Source organism: Schistocerca piceifrons, chromosome X, assembly GCF_021461385.2.
Source record: "Schistocerca piceifrons isolate TAMUIC-IGC-003096 chromosome X, iqSchPice1.1, whole genome shotgun sequence".
Taxonomy (NCBI): domain Eukaryota; kingdom Metazoa; phylum Arthropoda; class Insecta; order Orthoptera; family Acrididae; genus Schistocerca; species Schistocerca piceifrons.
This window is the reverse complement of record NC_060149.1, coordinates 743,558,744-743,574,264: the sequence shown is the minus strand read 5'-3', so window position 1 is coordinate 743,574,264 and position 15,521 is coordinate 743,558,744. Positions and strand designations below refer to the sequence as shown.

Genomic DNA, 15,521 nt, shown 5'->3' with positions numbered 1-15,521 from the left:
ATAAAGTTATTTTTTTGAAAGACAAAATTTATATTTTGTGATTTGTGTGGTTACCAATTCATTGTTTGTAAACTGTTTATTTCATTTACTTGAGTGTGAAATTGCACTGCAGTGTCAAATAAGTCGGTAGCGTGTATTGCACGTAGCTGGTAACACTGTTATTACGCGCTTACGGTCAGCATGAAACGACATTTCGTTAAGAAGAATATTTATTTTGTAGTATCTGAGTGATCATCAAAGTTTTTTAGTAAGATGTTTAGTTCAACGAATGTGTCCCATATGATATAATTCAGAGCAGTGTAGGTAGAGATAGTTGTCCATCAGTATGTATTTTACCTCGAAGAAGCACACAGCCACGTACAGGAAGAGATAGGTCAAATGTTCCTTCTAACATTTCGATATTTAATATAGTAGTTGCTTTTTGTAGAGAATAAGACCATTTTATTTTTGCGGAATGAACAGTTGATTTCTCTGTTTCAGTTCACGAAAACCTGGGAAGATACACAAATGTGAGATAAACTGAAGAGTCAAAGAAACTGGTACACCTGCCTAATATCGTGTAGGGCACCGCGAGCACGCAGAAGTGCCGCAACACGACGTGGCATGGACTCGAATAATGCTAAAGTAGCTCTGGAGGGAACTTAAACCATGAAACCTGCAGGGTTGTCCATAAATCCGTAAGAGTCAGGGGGATAGAGATCTCTTCTGAACAGCACGTTGCAAGGAATCCCAGATATGCTCAATAATGTTCATATCTCAGGCCAGCGAAAGGATTTAAACTCAGAAGAGTCATTCTGTATCAATTCTGGACGTGTGGGGTGTCACATTGTCCTGCTGGAATTGCCCAGGTCCGTCTGAATGCACAATGGACATGAATGGATGCAGGTGATCAGACAGGATGCTTATGTACGTGTTACCTCTCAGAGTCGAATCTAGACTTATCGGGAGTCCCATATCACTTTAACTGCACACGCCTTATACCATTACAGAGACTCCACCAGCTTGAACAGCCCCTGCCGACATGCAGGGTGTATGGATTCATGAGATTGTCTCCATAGCCGTAGACGTCCATTCTCTCGATACCATTTGAAACCAGATAACATGTTTCCAGTCATTAACAGTCCATGCTGGTGATGACGGGCACAGGCGAGGGGTAAATCTTTGTGTGAGCAGCCATCAAGGGTACACGAGTGGGCCTTCTGCTCCGAAAGTCCTATATCGATATTGTTTCGTTGAATGGTTCGCACGCTGATACTTGTTGCTCGCGCAGCATTGAAATGTGCAGCAATTTGCGTAAAGGTTTCACTTCTGTCACGCTGAATGAGCCTCTTCAGTCGTCTTTGGTTCCGGCCACAGCGATGTCTGGGATTTGATGTTTTACCGGATTCCTGATATTCACGATACACTCGTGAAATGGGCGTACGGGAAAATTTCCTCTTCATCGCTACCTCGGAGATGCTGTGTTCCATCGCTCGTGCGCCGACTATAACATCACGTTTAAACTCACTTAAATCTTGAGAACCTGCCATTGTAGCTTCAGTAACCAATCTAACAACTGCGCCAGACACTTGTCTTACATAGGCGTTGCCGACCGCAGCGCCGTATTCTGCCTGTTCACATATCTATGTATTTGGATGCGCATGCCTATACCACTTTATTTGGTGCTTCAGTGTATGGCTCACATTTATTTTTTAAGTTACTTTCCTTGCGAGTCAGATTTAATATTTTTAAATACGGGTTACGAAAATATTACCATTAGTTCGTTACCCATAAAATATACATTTTACCAACGTTATAACAAATAAATTTTGTGGTTTGAGAAAAATTGAGAGAAGTATACTCCATAGTGTGTTGCAACATAACGGGGTATTTGGAACTGCTTCTATTCAGGAGTTTACACGCTGACTGCAGCACACTACGACGTAACTGGAGAATATGCTGCTGGTGTTACGGACAGGCCTCCAGGATCTGTCCCTGCTCAAAGTACAAAGTACAATTTGCCAGTATGTCTTCCAAGGAGTTGGTGTAGGAGAGCAAACCCCTTGAGTTTGCTTCGAGCCCGGCAGCGTTACGAAGCAATAGGACGTTGGATGGCCAAAGGTAGTTGACTGTAACATATTTCATGGTTTATATTAGACTTTCTAAACAAAAAAGATAAGAAAGGAGCACATATGAAATGTAGAATTATTGGAAATCGTGCAACACTACAACTATACCACCTGCCGCCACTGAACTTAGCCGAAAGAAATGAAAATGCAACACAAATATTTCTTAGAAATGGGGACTGCTTACTGCCAGAGTCATTATACTGTACAGAAATCTGTTGATAAATTCAAGAACGTGTGGACGCTGTGTGGTAAGGTATGATGAACCAAGTAAGAGGAAGTTTATAAGTAATTTGAGATCACAGTGGGACCTTCTGTAGCACAGGATAAGAACCCACTCAGGAATGTCATAATTGATCGTAGTTATTCCACATAACGTCGGAAAATGCAGTTTTCCTTAAACAGTTCGTAGGAAGAAGGGAGTAAGGAAGATTGGGTTTAACGTCCCGTCGACATCGAGGTCATTAGAGGCGGAGTACAAGTTCGGATTGTGTCAAGGATGGGGAAGGAAATCGGCCATGACCTTTCAAAGGAACATCCCGTCATTTGCCTTGAGCGATTAGGGAAATCACGGAAAACCTAAATCTGGATGGCCAGATGCGGGTTTGAACTATCGTCCTCCCGAATGCTAGTCCTGTGTGCTAACCACTGCGCCACGTTGCTCGGTTATTCATAGGAAATCAAGGGATTAACACTGAGGACTTAGTGTTGCAACCTGGACGACTAGAGATTGTGTGAAAATCCGGTAGATGAAACTTAGATACATCGTACAATTTAGTCTTCGCCACATTTATTTGCACAGATAACCGTTTTCGGCTTTACAGACATCTCTAGATCTACAAGAGGATAAGCAGTAAATGTATTTCAAAACTTGTGAAACTTGAACCAACTACATACAAACGGAAGAAAAGCGAGTAAGCAACGCAGAGGACGTGTAGTCGTTAACTAAATAGACTTACAATTTACGTGTTCATTAAATAATGCTTAACTGTTATAAATGTTGTCGCCGGTGGGGGCGGCGGTGACAGACCTTAAAAAAGCAAATATTTACAGAGAGTAATTAAATACCAGACAGTGTAATGATATTTATTTGCCAATTACATTTAATAGTCATGACGAAGGCCGTTAATTCTAGCTTTTAATTAAGTATCACGGTCACTGGTCTCCTTCATAGGTCAAAGCAACCTCATTTCAAGTACTACACAATTTCAGTGAGATGAGAGGTTTTGATCACCATTCTGAAACATTTAATTGGCAATCAGGAAGGGCTAAGACATTACAAACGCCAGGGCCTATCCGATCCCTCATTCGGAGCTTTTGTACACAGTTTTCGTAAATCAATACCAATTCGAGATTTGAAGAAGAAAAAAAGATAAGCGCAAACAGGGCCCCGCCTGTTTTTAAATTGCACCCACTTTAGTCAGCGGCAACAGGTTTTTCTTTGTGGCCTGCTGGCTCACGTGAAAAATAGGCACACGAGCAACCATCAGAAACGAACTGAAATGTAATCATGCATTACGTTTTTCTGTTCTCACTTACTAAAAAATGGGTTACAACAATTCAGTTTACATCATACGAAAATATATGGTTCACATTTATTTTTTATGTTATTTTCCTTGCATGTCAGATTTAGCATTTTTTAAATACGGGTTACGCAAATATTTCCATTAGTTCGTTTACCATAAAATACAGTTTTTACCAACGTTCAGTGCATCTGTGCTTAGTACATCGCTTTAGTATAACTTCCAAGAAGTATCCATTCAGAGAAATAAGTCAGTAGGGAAATACTTGTCCGAAAATTTAATAAGCTTGTGTCTCATACAATTAATTTCAGAGCTATAGTAGCAAAAAGCACACAAAAATACTGTGAACGTCATAATATGCACGATATAAAAACCGAGCGAGGTGGCGCAGTGGATAGCACACTGGACTCGCATTTGGGAGGACGACGGTTCAATCCCGCGTCCGGCCATTTAGGTTTTCCGTGATGTCCCTAAATCGCTCCAGGCAAATGTCGGGATTGTTCCTTTGCAAGGGTGCGGCCGACTTCCTTCCCTGTCTTTCGCTAATCCGATGAGACCGGTAACCTCGCTGTTTGGTCGTCTCCCTCAAAGAACCCAAGCCCAACAATATGAAACTGAAGTGCACCCTCAGCACTACCAGTGACACATGTCTGGTGATTTTGGTTATATGAGTGTAAATGAAGGGAATACTGTTTTTATTTCCTTGGTAAAGTGTCGTTCTCTTTCCATCTTCCTCCAAAAAAAGAATAGAGAAGTATCCTGTGTCAAACATAACTTTTAATATTCCAGTATTCCATGACTTCGAGGCTCACAGTTTTCATGCTAAATTATTCTCCCAAAGTTGGCTGAAAAAACTGGAAAAAGGTATGTGTAAAAATAGAAACGCTTTCGGTCTCTTGTTGTTTAGGGGTACCGTCTTGGATTACTGCATCTTTACAACATTTTGGACTCTAACAGAATGTCTTTAGCTATAGTAACCATGTTATTTGGTCAACGTCACAATCACATGTGCGGGTTAGATAAACACATTTCTTGTTTATGACCATGAGGTCTTCTCTTGTTTGAAAGAGAATATGCTATTACGTTAGAGTGTATGTTCTTTTCTGCGTTCGGTTCGGTGACAGTTGCTCGCACTTTGTTTGCTGAGATGACTGCCTTTGTCTGGCGGAGATGCGTGCTTGTTGAATAGTACAATGAGTAAAGGTTTGGGTGAGACCATTTCAATTTACTTAACACGATGAAGCTTATGGTGGTGTTGATATATTGGAACCACTTGGTTGCAGTCATTCCACGATTAGGAACTGGGCTATGTGTTTGCGCATAGTCAAACGGAAACTCATAGATTGTTCATACTTAGTTCAATGGAAGCAGATTATAGCATCATATATTATCTTTTCGCTTTGTAGTGCTGCAAATTTGAAAGACGTTACACTCTCCTGAAGAATAACATAGTTTTTGCATGTCGAAAAAACCGTGAGATGTACCGATTGATTGTCGCCAATCTGAATCCTGTATGCCTATGCCAACCCATTTCTTTTCAGTTACTCTAAGCTATGAAAGTATGTGTGCGTGTAACTATACCTATTAAACTTTACAAATCAGACAGCATTTTGAAACTGTTTTCTGGGTATGATAATTATACATTGTGCTAAGTCTGAAGGTGTCAGGGCTTGATTATCACTACGTATTCGCTTTTTATTAGAATACACGTCTTTCAATGTCAGTAATTAATGTGAGTACAGTTTCTAGTCATGAGCTCATACAATAAGTAAACATAGTTTTACTCAGAATTTATCATCCTATTACTTCATCTGAGATGCTTAAAAATAATTTAATTTCTAATGTCCTCTTCTGCTTCGTTAGGACCCTTCAGGATAACGTGTGGCTTGTTTTGCACGTCTTCTTTCTTCCCAATACCTCTTCATTCTCTCGCTTCTTCTGTTTCTTTCTTCTCCTGTTAAGACAACTTTGATTTTGGTGTCCGGCCACCCGTGGGCATCCACCAACCCTTGATACTTCTCCCTGTCCTGTACTACTGCCTGTAGATTCATTTCTTTTACTCCTACAGCCTTCCAGTCATCTCTGACTTCCTTCACCCAGTTGCTTCCCGCTTGAAATGTTGCATTCCATATCTTCTTAGTCAACTTCTCCTCCTTCACCCTCATGATGTGCCCAACAAATCGTAACCTCCTCTTCCGTATCTCACTCGATATGGGTTCAATATATTCATACAGTTTCTGTGGTGTTCTGTGTATCCAGATATCCTCATGTTTTTTGGTTCCACATACGTCTCTCAAAAATTTCCGCTCCTCCTTCTCCAACTGTATACAAGTTCTCTTGCCGAGTGTGATCGTTTCTGATGCATACAGAGCAGCGTTTCTTACAGTTGCTGTGTAATGTCATAATTTGGCATTCCGTGCCAGATTTTTCTTGCCGTATGTTGTTTTCACCGCATACGAAGCTTCTGCAAAAGCTGTGCCCTGTCTACTGCGCTACTGTTGCCCTGTATGCCACCAGTTATCTTCTTCCCCAAATAACGAAAACTGTTGACTTTCTCAACCACTTGACCATCCATCTTCCAGTCAGACTCAGTGTTCAATGTCTTGATCTTCTTATATGTAATCTTCAGTTCGAACTTTTCTGCTGTTTCGCCTAGACTTTTTAGTGCTGTCTTTGCTTCTTCTTCTGCCTCATTTAAGAATGCCATGTCATCTGTGAATGCCAGGCAGTCCACTGTTGCATTATGTTTGACGTTGTACACTATTTGCACACCTTTGATCTTGATGTGACTATTTAGTTGTATCCATTGTGTCACTATTTCGTCCAAAATCATGTTAAATAAAGTAGGTGACAGTCCATCCCCTTGCCGGACTCCTATTTTCATTTCGAAGCTGTCTGACAGCGTACTTTGATGCCTGATCCCGACAGTAGTGTCGCTTAACGTTTCCTTTACTATTGCCTGTGTCATAGCATCTAGTCCTCTATCTTCTAACATATCAAGCAGAATACTTCTGTCAGCTGAATCCTAGGCCTTTTTGAAGTCCACAAAGGTCACTATTATCTTTTTCCCTTTCCTGTGTCTATGTCCTGTTATCCTTTTTATTCCAAATATCTGTTCTGTACAGTTCCTCCCTTTTTCAAAGCCACACTGGTACTCTCCTACTGCCGGCCCCAGTTGTTCTTCAACTCTGTTCAGCAAGATTCTCGACAAAACCATGTACCCTTCGTTTAAGAGATAGATGCGCCTGTAGTTATCCAGTACTTTCTTGTCCCCTTTCTTGTGAAGTGGTATTATAATGGCTTCTTTCCAGAGTACGGGTATTTTCTTATTTCTCCAGATATCCATTATTGTATTGTACATACTTCGTTCTATTTCAGGCGCACCCCACTTGATCTCTTCAGCACAGATAACATTATTGCCTGAAGCCTAGTTGTTTTTAAGGTTGTTAATTGCCACTGCTAGTTTTGCCCTGGTGGGTGCATTATCTAGACTATCCTGACTTTCGTCCCTAGAGAATAAGTGTGTCCACTTTACTGTCGGTGTTCCTGCATTCACCAAATCCCTAAAATACCTAGCCATTTCCTTACACACCTCTTTCTCGCCAATTTTTATTGTGCCATCTTGTCCTATTACGAAGGGTTATTTTGCCTCAAAGCATTTAATTCTGCTCTTCTATTCTCCGTAAAAGACTCGTGATTTGTGTTTCTTGAAGGCTGTGTTTACCTCTTCAAGTTTCTCATTACATCTACTTCTCTTGGCATTTCTGATCGTTTTACTAGCAATTGTTCTCGCATTCTGGAAGTTCGACGAGTCTTCTTACTTTTTACAGGATTGCCATTTCATCCATGTTTTCCTCCTGGCCTCAACTGCATTCTCACATTCATCCGTCCACCACTCATGCTTCCTTTTCTTGTTGTTGGTAGCCAGTCGCACTGCCTCTTTTTCCATCATATTTCTCACTCTCTTCCAATCACTCTGAACTACCATTTTCATTACATACCCTGCTCTGTGTTTTCGATCAGATCTAGGTCGATTCTGTTAGTGTTTATGGCCCTACGTTTCCTTGCACTGTTGGGTATTCATTTGCATTTTATTTCGACAAGGTAGTGATCTGATTCCATCCTGCTATTTTTCCTCACTTTCATGTTCATAACCCCTTTGTGATTCTTATCACGGATTGCTACATGGTATAGCTGTTTTTCCCCAATCCTGTTTCCAGGGCTGACCCACGTTGTTTATTTGCTTGCTTTAGCTTTGTAATGGGTTGCCGTTATTCTCATCTTGTGTCTCCTACACAGGTCCACTAATCTCTCACCATTCTTGTTTGTTCTCTTGTGGGCTGGATAATCTCCCACAGGACCTCTAAACTTCCTTTCCGTGCCTATTTGCGCGTTAAAATCTCCTAGCAAAAGTGACACCTCTTTTGTCCACATCTGTCACTACCTTATCCAACGTGAACCAAAAATGTTCAGTTTCTGCTTTGCCTTTTTTGTTCTTATCATTAGTTGGTGCATGTGCATTTAGTATTGTATAGGTTTTTTTTCATATATTCATTGTATGATATGACCGCCTCTTGTTTATCCCCTACCACGCAGTGATACTATCCAGGTATCTACGATCTACCACAAAGGCTGTGCCAAACATAAAAGGTTGCTTTGGCCCCCCGACACATTGTTTCTCTTTCAGAATTACATATTCCTCTGATTCCATCGTGATTTCGTCCCTGAATCTTGTTTCCTGAAGTGCCAGTATGCCAATCCCAAGCTCTCTCATACTGTCAAGAACTTGCTTTAGCTTGCCCACCTTCATCATTGTCTGTATGTTTATGATTCCTATTTTAAAATTCTGTTTCGGTCTGATTTTGTGTCAGTGATTTAGATTCGATTTTGAGGTACTGGTGGGTTCGCAGTTTTGTTTCACACATGATGCAGGCTCCCCAGAATCCGATAGCCTGCTTGCGTTGACCTCGGTCAACGAGGGATTAGCCCCCTGAGGTATATTTGTAATTATCACATGGTTCATGACTGCTTCACAAGCCGAAGTTTCGACTTTGGATTCCGCATTTGCAGTAGCGTGGTTACAAATGAGTTGGTTAGTCCCAGAGGTTGTAATCAGCCCGCCCCACTGTGATAGACGCCTTTTGTGGCCGCTCCACTGGAGTACAGACGCCACTCTGTTATGAGAAGGTTCATCCGCCTTGATGACCGTTGGGATTCGCCAAATCTTCTTTTGAAATGACTGGCCATATTCTTCCGCCCCTGAAGCCGTTGCCCTTTTCACGCTACAATTTTCAATGAGAATGATAAGGAAAAAAGGGTAGGCTTGTGATAAGATACAGGATATCGATAGGTCGTACTGGGACACACATTGTCTGGCTTCTCTCCTTTGGCCTGTCCGACTTGGGTGACCCTTCTGGTAGCTAAGCTACCACTGGCATAGCCCTCCGGATCCAGAGCACGCAAACCTCTTCGCCCGCACGGACTGTGCTACGTTAAGGCGGTGTCCTCTGAGGACATTCTGTTCAAGAAGTTATTAGCAGCAAGCCACACTAAGAATTTAAAAATATTGAATTTAAAATTTGTACTTTGAAATTCATTGTTCAATATTTAGCTGTTGTTAGTGAAAATTTTGTTTTGTTAAAAACCGTATTTGTTCAAAAGTAATTCTGGAATGTTGTGACCCAAAAATTTAATTATTTAGAATAATGATATTCACTGTCTGATTTTTCTCATTTCTTTGTACAGTAAAATATACACTTCAATTTAAATTCATCTTTCAATTAGAAACCCTACTTTATTAAAAAACTGAAATGTTCTAGAAACTTCTTGCGCTTTAACTTAAATTATATAGACATGTAAAAATGAAAACGGTCCAGAGAGCAGTTCTTTATAGCAAATCCTTGTCGTTAGTTTTTGGTAGACTTCTTTAGCTCAGTTCTTTGTCTGGGATATATGTTTTGTAAGTGGATGTTTTTGTTCTCGAAATTTTTTTGTATTATGAAGTTAATTTAGAAGTACTGTGTGTTGCAAAACTAAAAATCTAAATTGAAGAGTTTTTCTGTCATACTAATACCTGTTTTTTTTTGTAATGGTAACTACTTCCTGGAAGTTATGTGTGGAGATTCTATAAAAATCCTGAAGAACAATAGATTATGAGAACAGAACAACTATTGTTAGATTTCTATTCGAAGACAACCCACGACCTGCTAGACAACGAGGCCACTCTATATATGTCTTCGAGTAAAGACAATTTTAAAGTCAATTTATATTTTATTTGATCACTTGTCTTTCCTACTGAAATTATCAAATGCCACACTAGTGTAGGACTTAGTAGTAAGCTTTTTATACGAGCTGAAATCTATGAGCCGTATAAGCCTTATTGTGAATTTCTTTGCACGTTTTAAATGTACTGAAATCAGTGATTAATGGGATGTGCAACTGTTTCAACATCGCCTCCCCATTGGTGGCACAGAACTCAAACTGTAATGTCGTTTGCAGAAATTTCGTCCTTTAATGAAGGTATGCTTCTCATAATGTCGCATCCATGACCAAGTCCCAAAAGAAATGTGTAGTTCTGATAGAGATGGTTAGAGAATGCCAGTTACAGAAGGTGCTTCTGGCGCTATAAATAACATGTTTCGTTGAACCAACATTTAAGGCTGGTTATGTTGAATAAAATCCGCTGCCATTAATAACTGAAGATGTTTTATTTAAAACACGACCATTTTCGTGCTTATGCCTATTTTCAGGTGGTTACACATTCAGATTTATATTTTCACTTTCAGTGTTGGAGTTAAATGTTTAAAATAAGAGGTAAATCACGCGAGTCTGACTAGAGATACATAAGTGAGAGTACTGGAAGCGGCAAAGTGACGAAAGCTGAACGGACTAATGTATTTCCATGTAGGTAAAGTATCCAGATCTTAATTGCCCATTTGTCTCCAAAATAATCATTTGAACCACCATATCCCGATTTCCACACATTAATGGCACTTAAAAACTTGTTAACTAGGTGAGACGTGAAACTTAGAGCATCCAACGTGTTTACAGCCGAATACAAAAATTACGGTCAAAGAAATTATAGCTTGCGGGTACAGAGGTGTTATATACATGGAAGCCTAGAAGATATTACAAGTTAATAAAATAGTTGCCTGATTGTAGGGCCACTTTGTCATATTATGATATATAACACAATCACTATCAAATAATAATATGTTATATAGTCACCATTAAACAATAATTTATTTTGCTTTTTTACTATATTACATGTGCTCCTATTTCTAGTACTTGTGAACACATAGTTATAGGTCTGTTTTACTTCAAAAGAAGCAATGTCTGGCATAGTATCTAACATAAAGAAAATGAAACATATATACAAAAATGGGGCAGTGAGTGAAAAGTAATCTATATTCATAAGGCGGGCATTCATAGATTTATACGATTTAACTAATTTAGACGAAATTTTGTTGTGCGCTAAGGAGTTTGATTATTGTTGGTTGTAAGACGACAGTACATTACGATCTTTGTTTCCAAGTAATTCATGAACGATGTGCAGGAATGACTTGTTTGCTAGGTCCACTTGGTCAGTGGGGATGATCTGTGGTGAATTAGAGCTGTGAATATAAATTCCAAGTTTCCTTTGTTGACAATGTGTGGGACCCGAAGGGTCTGTAGTAGAGTCACCATATTCTTGCAAATATGTTGTAAAGGTGTATTTATCAAAATTTTTTATGTGAAAGCTATCCATATGGTTCCACTTTCTTACAGTGAACATCCTTCCCACATGTCCTGTATCGAACGGTAGGCAACTGTTACATAAACTTTTGTAAATACTTGACTAGCGATGACATTGGGTATTTCTATTGCTGCAGTAAATGATGTGCTGCAGTAAATTATTGCCAGTGCTGAAAGTGACGAAAACGTTTTAGATGAGCAGAATTCGAAATGGCTTCCTATACGTAGAAAACCACCACATAAGTGAACTCGGGGAAGCAGGTGGGTTTAGACTCTACTTTAAAGCATATAATCAGAAAGTCTTCGAGATAACGAACAGCAGCAATGTGCAGCGATGGGACATGTACACGTGTATGTAAGAGCACATTTCATCCATTTTGTTGCAAATAATGCTCGCTTGTATGGTTCCGTTAAACTGCCATTGTTGTGCCAACTTATCGTCAGTTACCATTTCAGTGAGCGTATCGAATCCTTGTTAGACATAGAACAACGTAAACTAGATGTCTGTTCTAAAGATTCACGCTTCCTGTTGCACCATGTCGAAGGTCGTGTTGAGATTCATCAGCTGCCAAGAGAACACATACTTTATGAACTCATAGGGACACGCGCATATCAGTGGTGATAGTACTGTGCTATGGTAGCTATCGGCGTTGCCCTGTCAAACCTATGTTTGAGAGAGGAAGTTCATGAAAGCCAGTATTGTTGCATGACAAATGAATTCCTTGATAACTAACGTCTTCCACAATGTTATAAAGCCAAATTTCTACTTCTTTGGCTTTAGGAGCATATTGATGGTATCGTATTGATGAGCTGACTTACACATTCGCAAAATGTCAAACATATAGATCACTTCTGATAAATATTCGAAACTCATTTCAGAAAATCAAAAGGAATGAATGTTAGAATATCTAATAATGTAATATATTGTCGTATGAATTTTTGCAGTGATCAGTTTCGTTCTTTATTCAACATAATTAGATCCACCGTAGTTGCGGATAAAACCAGTCAGTTCCATCAGTGCAAAAATAAGTGTGACAATAAGCTGCATAAAAAACATTATAATCATTCACTTCCTGCGTACTTCCTGTTCATGACTGTAAGTCAAGCTTTCATAGGAACGATCTGATCAGTTTGTTGAATCCTGCTACCATTTATCTTCATAAACGCATGTAGGAGTTGTGGAATAGCTAACGAAGTACTACTGTTTTGTGCATAATAGGCGGAGCAAGCCATTATTAGTTCAATGTCATGATGTTCTGCCTGATCGCGGTATGCCTACCTCTACAAGATAAGTAAAAAATTACCAAAACTATTCCGAGGATCGTATGGCTCCTTGTACAACTAATTAAGAACCATTTTTGCTTTTTTCTCTTGAATTCATTGTTCACAAAATAAGGAAAACAAACTGCCCACTAATTGAAGGAGCCACAGCTGGCCGCCTGTCCTGTTTTACCAATCCGCCCAGCTTACGACATCCGATGTCTGTAGTGAGGGGTGGCCGCCCAACCACGAGACGTCTGTGCATGATTTCACATAGAATTCGCCACGTGTTGAAGACACTCACCACAGCACTCCTCGAAAACCCGACAAGTCGTAAAATTTCCTAAATGCTCGTGCCGAGCCTCCGCTCCATCACAATCTGCCCTCCGTCAAACTCAGATGGGTCGCGTGCCTTCCCCATTCTACGGAGGGACAACACTGTCACTGATACCACATGCATCGTGCCTGTGTCTGGCTAATAGTCATCCTCGACAGGTGACGCTGCTATCGCCTTTAAGGGTTTATATCGATCGGTCGTCATAATGCTCTGTCTGATCAGTGTATACCGTGCATGCTAAAATGGCGTTGTCCGAAACCTGTGCCGAAGCAACTGTGGTGCACCACGGGCCATAGATGACTGGGGTGAATGACGGCTGTAGAGATATGTTTCAGCGAATATACGTGCAGCTGTTGAGCAACTGACGGCCCAGATAAACCAAGGGACTACAAAAAAAAAAAAAAAAAAAAAAAAAAAGAAACACCAACTCCGTCTGGACAGGCCTTGGATGGCCAAACAGTACCGACCGGCCGCCGTGTCATCCTCAGACCACAGGCGGCACTGGATGAGGATATGGAGGCGCATGTGGTCAGCACACCGCTCTCCCGGCCGTATGTCAGTTTACGAGACCGGAGCCGCTTCTTCTAAATCAAGTAGCTCCTCAGTTTGCCTCACAAGGGCTGAGTACACCCTGCTTGCCAACAGCGCTCGGCAGGCCGGATGGTCATCCATCCAAGTGCTAGCCCAGCCCGACAGCGCTTAACTTCGGTGATCTGATGGGAACCGGTGTTACCACTGCGACAAGGGCGTTGGATATGGGCTACAAATAGTGTCTCTCAACCGCGGTTCAGCTCACGTTTCTGTGTATGGTCCTACGCGGCAGGCGCCTGGTTCGTGGACCCATGCTGACTCCTGTTCATTGGCGAAGAAGGCTGGAATTTGCACGCTTATACCTCAACTACATCCAATGAGTGACGACAAGTGGCCTGTTCAGATGAATCACAATTGATGTTCTATCGGAAAGGTGGCCGTTGGCGTGTACGGTGCGAAACGTGTCAAAGCAAGCACCCTGCAACAATAGTCGGCGCGTTACGGTCTGGGGAACGTTTTCGTGGCATTCTCTGGGTGACCTTGTTATTCTGTAAGGCACAGTGGGTTAACACAAGTATGCATCTATCGTTGGGAACCATGTCCATTTCTACACACTTCTTTCCTCGGCACACTGGCATCTACCAGTAGGACAATACAACGGGACACACACGTAGCAGTGGATCTGCGTGGTTTAACGAACACGAGGATGAGTTTACGGTACTCCCGTGGTCACCAAACTCCCCTGATTAAAACTCAGTCGAAAATTTGTGGAACTATCTCGATCGGGCTGTCCAATTCATGGATCCACAACTGAGAACCTAGCGCATCTGGCCAAGGCATCGGTAGCTTCCAGAACCTAATGTGCTTCCTGCATGTCTTGCTTGCACGTGCCAGCACCTAGTGGTGTGTGGGGGGGGGGGGGGGGCAAACTGGAGTATCTGCCCCCGCCGGCAGTTTCAGGGGCCGCCAAATTCATATCCCAGAAGAAAAATCTTGTTTGACAAAGCGCCTAGCATCCATCGCACGTTGTTCAATCGATTATTCATATGATTTTGAGCCGAATAAACCCGAACGAGTGAATACCAATCGCTGTTTGTGTATGTGGTTGAATGAGTGTGCGAATGATAAGCGTTATAATTATTAGCGAAATCTATAGATTCAGACTACCGGAACGGAAATAAACAACTAACAGCAATAACAGGTAAGTAAGATTACATATTATATTTTCGGTGTTGCCAAGAAAATGAAATTTTGAAAGAAAATTTTTACCAGAACGCTACACTACTACACTACTAAGGGCCAGGTTTACAGTCATCGGTTAGCAGCCGCTTAAGTTCTGTTCTTGGAATAGCGCGAAAACGCGTTGTACGAACACGTAATAACGTCTAATCGGAGAATAAACACGGGATAACTGAAATGGTGATTCTGCCAGGGTTAGTGAAGTTAACCGAAGAATAAGTTTTGACAATGGCAGATTGTTTGTTAGAACGAGGAGGTAGAGGAAACGGGGATATCACGCAAACTATATGGAAGAATATGACGATTCGAAATTTATTTGAGAATAACTACTACTTTTCGATCTCATGCTTGAGAAATTGGTGCATATGAATGAAATGAGAAACTGTTTTCCTAACATAAAACTTTTTGCTTGTAATAGGCCTAACAGGCATTTGATATTGGTATTTCGTGAATTATATTCTGTCGTGTTTCTTATGTAAATTTGGTAGATAAAAATGACCATTTGTGTCAAAACAGTCCCACTTATTTGGTGAATTATATTCTGTCGTGTTTCTTGTGTAAATCTGGTAGATAAAAATGACCATTTGTGCCAAAACAGTCCCACTTATTTGGTGTGTGTTACAACTGCTGCAGTATCAGAAAGTCGTATTTCTTTTTATGGAGTAGACAGTGACAAAATAGATGTAATCAAATCGAGAAACCACACAACTGTTGGGTACTATTCGTATTAACAGCTTTTTCGGTGTTAGACAATGACATTCTGACTTTTCATGTAGCAAAACGCTTGACGAA

The 15,521-nt window shown here is 40.8% G+C and overlaps 1 pseudogene; it reads right to left on the bottom strand.

Moving 5' to 3' along the window:
• Window positions 1-13,595: 13,595 nt before the first annotated feature.
• LOC124723412 lies at window positions 13,596-13,713 on the bottom strand (annotated as a pseudogene).
• Between the last annotated feature and the right edge of the window lie 1,808 nt (window positions 13,714-15,521).